Here is a 6,061-nt window from a genome sequence, read left to right on the forward strand (position 1 = left end):
CCATCTATCCTTAGCAATTTCAGACCTATCTCCAAATTGCCTTTTATTTCAAAGCTCTTAGAGAGAGTTGTGTATCGTCAGTTGAGTTCTTATATCAGTATGTCCAATATTTTTTATACTTTTCAGTCGGGTTTTAGATCAATGCACAGTACGGAAACCGCACTGTTGAAGGTCAGCAATGACCTGTTGCATGTTCTCGGTACTGGTTCGTATGCGGTGCTTGTCTTGTTGGATTTAAGCGCTGCATTCGATACAATCGATCATAGTATTCTGTTACATCGGTTGGAAAAGGTGGTGAGTATTCAGGGTGTTGCCCTGCAGTGGTTGGCCTCTTACCTCAAAAATAGAACCTTCTCAGTGAGCACTGGGAAGTTTTCTTCTTCGTCGCATCCCCCATTATGCGGTGTGCCCCAAGGGTCCATTTTAGGCCCACTTCTCTTTTCACTTTATATGCTCCCCTTGGGTGCTATTTTTAAGAAATATTAGATCTCCTACCACTTCTATGCTGACGATACACAATTTTATCTACCAGCTAAAACTGATAGTAGTTATTCTTTGGACGCGCTTTGCGACTGTTTTGAGGAGATCAAATGTTGGATGGCTAATAATTTTTTGCAATTAAACAAAAGCAAAAGCGAAATTCTGATTTTAGGCCCCTCCAGGTCTCCATCTGTTTTTAATTTAGGTTCTCATTCTGCCAGTGTTCAACCTCATGTAAGAAATCTTGGGGTTATATTTGATTCGTCACTAAATTTTGAGAAACAAATCAGTACAGTGGTAAAGGGCAGTTTCTTTCATCTGAGATTGGTTGCGAAATTGAAACAGTTTCTACCCCCGAAAGAATTGGAGACTGTAATCCACGCTCTCATAACATCACGCCTGGACTACTGTAATTCCCTATACTGTGGCCTGCCTCAAATTGCAATCTCTCGCCTGCAAATTGTCCAAAATGCTGCAGCGAGACTTCTTACCGGAACAAAAAAGAGGGATCACATTTCTCCCATTTTAGCGACTTTACATTGGCTTCCTGTAAAGTTTAGAATCGATTTTAAAATTGCTGTTTTTGTGTACAAGGCTTTATCTGGTGTCACACCAAAATACATTAGTGACTTTCTGATTCCTTACTCTCCCTAAAGAGCACTTAGGTCTAGTAATCAGCTTCTCTTAACTGTCCCACGTTGTCGCTGTAAAACTAAGGGTGGTCGGGCCTTCTCTGCTGCAGCACCTAAATTTTGGAACAGTCTACCCGTAAATGTGAGGTTTGCTCCTTCACTAGCCAGTTTTAAATCGGCTCTTAAATCTTATTTGTTCTCTCTGGCTTTTGATTTTATTTATATTTTGTACGCTGCATGTTTTCCTTTAATGCTTTCTTTTTATATGCTCAACGTTTTATTGTACAGCACTTTGGCGCAACTCTGTTGCTTTTAAATGTGCTATAGAAATACATTTTGACTTGACTTGACTTGACTAATATGTTGTATAATTTTTGCATAAAAAAAAAAAAGTTAAACAAAAAAACTATCTACCAAAAAAAATACTACCTTTTAATTTGATGCTGATTTTAATATAAAAATAATTACAATTCCAGACGTTTAATTATTAACTTTACAGTAACAAATATCACCATTGAGAATAATTACCATACTAAAAACTCAAGACACATTATGATTATGAGAACTTTAGGGTAAATTTGTGTAACTGTCATAGAAATAATGTCACAATGCCAAAAATCTTAATAATCCTTAAATTCGGCTTGTAAATTCGGAAATGTTTTTGTGAGATTCTTTCACTTTTAAAAGCCTCATCCCTTGTATGAATGATTCTAACTGACGTTTGATACATAAATGACACATAGGATTATTAAATGATGTACTGCCTAAAACAGAAATGGCAAACTGTAATAGCTGGAATGGCACAATATCTCTAATTTACTTAACACTGGAACTGAATGGGAGGTACAGGGAAAAACATTAAGTGTGCTGTAGAGGTCAGTACTAGTAAAATACGTAGATGTAACTATATGAAGACAGAATTATGCTCTACAGAAAAGCTTTATTTCTTTGTTTTTAATGAAACGAGTGGGTGTTGAGTAGATATAACTATAGAAACATGCTGATATAACATCAGATCTCTCACATACAGGGATATCAGTCTTTTACTTTAACATTCTTTTATGCCATCTGTCAAATATCCAGGCAGGAATGGGAATTTGTGCAAAAAGTTTTTCTATTGAATTAAATTATAAATAGGGAGAAAATGATTGCATCATTATTAAACTATTACTTAATGAAACGAATCCATTTTTCTTATGGGGTAAATCATCTGTGTAGTGCTCCGTTTTTAAAGGTTTCCAGTGGTGCCCAAAAACCATGATTTGTATGAAGATGTAAAATCTGAATTCTGAAAGGAGAAGCACACTGTAATAAGAGGCAAATATATTTCCTGGCAGCCTTATTTAATTTAACCCCCCCCCCCCCAAAAAAAAGCATAATTCATTTAGCTGATGCCTAGCAAAAATTTATAAGCAATAACTCAGCTTCCTGTGTTTTTGCATAAATAAGACTTTAGGGCGGTCACTGAGTGCAATAACCCAGAGAACTGCAGCCTTGCGCTGGATATTGTAAATGACACTTTTGTAATAGCTAAATCTTTATAATAAGCATTGAACCTTAACTTTTGCAATTTCTAACTGTGTTCTAGAGGCTAATACAGTACTGATTTGAGTAACCATATTGGTGTGATTACTGTAATTACTGTAATTTAACAGTGATGTTACATTGTGGCTGGTTTGAAATGGAGCTGTTGGATTAAAATGACCTGGTGGCATGATTTCTTGTGGCTCTTTGTTCCACTCTATATCCATACATGTACTTAATGTTTTAAAAATCAATATCTATTATAAAATGCATAGTTCCAAATCTCATGATGGATGAGCCATGTTCGAAGACGTTGTAAAATAGCCGATATGCACACTTGAACGCACATGTTGAATTCTGTTTTTTTGTTTTTTTGTTTTAGTTTAATTCTTTTGTGTGTGATTTCCAAAGACCTATCGGTATAAGTTTTCATGTTTAATGAAGGAAGGTTTAAAGGTTTAAAATGTAATTTTATACTTTTTTTTAATAATATTATTTTTTACAGTATTTGATCTTTTCAGAATGAATATCTATTATAAATTCTGATTGAATGAGCCTTGTTTGAAGACGTTACACACACTTGTGAACACTCATCTGTTGAATTCTACATTAATGCACTTTTATGAAATAATAATAATAATTTTAGCACATTACTCCTCTTCAAGTCATCGATAAGACACTTCAGCCCTTTCACAAAGTTGACCTTTTTTCTTATGGAAATTAAAATGTATAAAAGAATTTAAAATTATACAACTCATACAGTAAAGTCTGTTGGAATGAGTCACTTGAGAAGATGTTGTTTTTGGCGGCACATAATTTGACTTTTATATTTATGCGCCCAGCAGTTATTATAGTTAAACATTTGTTTTTGTTTTTATTTCTATTTAATTTTCAGTTTGCCCATTCAATTTTGTTTTATATTCAGTAGTTTTCACTGTATTGTTAGTTTTCTTTTCTTTCTTTTTTTTCTTTCTGTTTCCTAGTTTCTGATTAGTTTTAGTTTTTTTTAGAACATATATGTATATTTTTATTAGTTTAAGTGTTTAATTCTGTTATGTGTAATTTTCAAAGACTTATCAATTGAATTCATGTCTAATGAAGGAGGGTATATAGGTTTCCAATTTTATGTTTTAAAAAAAAAAAAAAAAATGTTATTATAATATTTTATAGCATTTTATCTTTTAAGAATATATACTGTATCTATTATAAAAACGTCCAGTTACGACTCTAAATTTTGATTGGATGTTCTGCATTTTCGAAGATGTTGTAAATTAGCCAATATACGCACACTTGTGAACACACATCTGTTGAATTCTGTATTAATGCATTTTATGAAATAATAATAATAATAATAAGTCTCTGGATGCCGTGAGTTAGTTATTGTACCAGTTCACTCCTCTTCACATCATTCATAAGAACACCTCAGCCATTACACATGGCAAAGTTGACATTTTTTATTCCTTGAGGAAATTAAAATGCATAAAATAATTTAGAATTATACAGTAGTTTCGACTTCTGAAGATGTCATATGTGACGCCACATAATTTGAATTCTATATTTAATGCCAACCAGTTATTATAGTAAAACATGTTTTATTTTTTGGTTTGCTCCTTTTTGGAATTTTTCCGCTTCTGAGACAGTCAATCCGTGCATCTTATCACGTGGCTTGTTATGCATGACACTGCGGAGACTCACAGCATGTGGAGGCTCATGCTACTCTCCGTGATCCACGCACAACTTACCACACACCCCATTGAGAGCGAGAACCACTAATCGCAACCACGAGGAGGTTACCCCATGTGACTCTACCCTCCCTAGCAACAGGGCCAATTTGGTTGCTTAGGAGACCCTGGATTCGAACTCGCAACTCCAGGGGTGGTAGTCAACGTCAATACTCACTGAGCTACCCAGGCCCCCTAAAGGTAAATATTCTTTACTTGGATGTGGAAGGGTTCCATGATTCATAACTGAAGCCTGTTTTCATTTTCCGGTCTCCAGTGTTTTCACTCAGATTAGTGTATGCTTTAGCGGATAATGTGATATTTAGCAAATTAAATTGCCAAATAAAAACACATGTGGCTCTATAGTGCTGATACTCTACAGAGTCGTGATGGCTCACCAGAATAGATTGATAACATGAAGTGATGACCAGAGGTTAGTTACAATGTTACCATATAACTACTTTGAGTTGTTAACTTATGACAGCTGTCAACTGCAAAAGTTGAGCCTGAACTCATTTTACTCCAACTAACACTTAAAGTGGTTGTTGTTTTCCGTCTGGATCGTTTTGGTAGTTTTTACATGTTTCTTATGGAGACCAGAACCTGAAAACAGTCCAGCAGATATCAAAATCATCATGGTGCCGCCCATTGGTTGGTCAGAAAACTGTGGATGCTATATTAAAAATTAAAAAGAATTTTTCTTTTGGTTATTTTTGGATCCATAAAAATCTATTTTTTTCTCTCAGATTTCAGTTAATGAAAATTTTGTTTTCATTTATGATAGAAACACTGGCGTCTAGTTGCAATAAAAAAATAACTGTAATGCACTCTCGCCTCCCATCTGCCCCAGGAAAACTTGTATGTTCTCTACAGTGATTCATACTTTATTCATGTATCCTCTAAGGATATTGATCATTGCCTGTCGTGGCTTCACCCAGGCAGTGCTCGCATCACGGTTGCCCTCAGTGATAGCATTCAGCGCTGCCGAGATTAAATGGCGTTGAGCTCACAGTTAAGTCTATCTGAACACAGTGTGTTTGTGGTGCAGAGTCCAGACCGTTTCCCAAGGTTAATGATCCCATTGTAAATCACATCACATCCTGCCTGCAATGATCAGAGATTTACACACACACACACACACACACACACACACACACCGAGACAGACTGAGCTGGGGGAGGGTGTGTAGAAGGATGTGAGTTGAATATCAATTACGTTATAAGACAGCAACAAACCCACATAAACACCAAGGCTGCAACCATATATTTATGACTGAGGGGACCAAATGTAGATTCGGCCATTGAAAATCGGTCACGTTGGCTTAAATTGTTTGAGAAGTAATCCGAACATGCTTTAATTGTAAAATTTGGAAAACATATTTACAAGTTACTGTATGTAATTAAAGAGAGTGATACTATTTTTGGAATAGCATCATACTATTTTTGTAGAGTATACTTCAGTATGTTCACTGTGCATAGTATGTGAATTTTCTGTATGGTTAGAAAAACCATATCGTATCATAATATCACCTGCAATTTCATCTTGACTCATTATTTGAACAGGCTTCCAAGTTAAGATGTTTTTACACAACATTAGATGAAAAAAAAATTCTGAGATGATAACAGGCCGGAACTCACATAATTAAACATGTACTTAATAAGGTCATGTGATAATGTAGCATACTACAGTTTGGAATGGTTATCG

This window comes from Myxocyprinus asiaticus, chromosome 5 (genome assembly GCF_019703515.2).
Source record: "Myxocyprinus asiaticus isolate MX2 ecotype Aquarium Trade chromosome 5, UBuf_Myxa_2, whole genome shotgun sequence".
Taxonomy (NCBI): Eukaryota; Metazoa; Chordata; class Actinopteri; order Cypriniformes; family Catostomidae; genus Myxocyprinus; species Myxocyprinus asiaticus.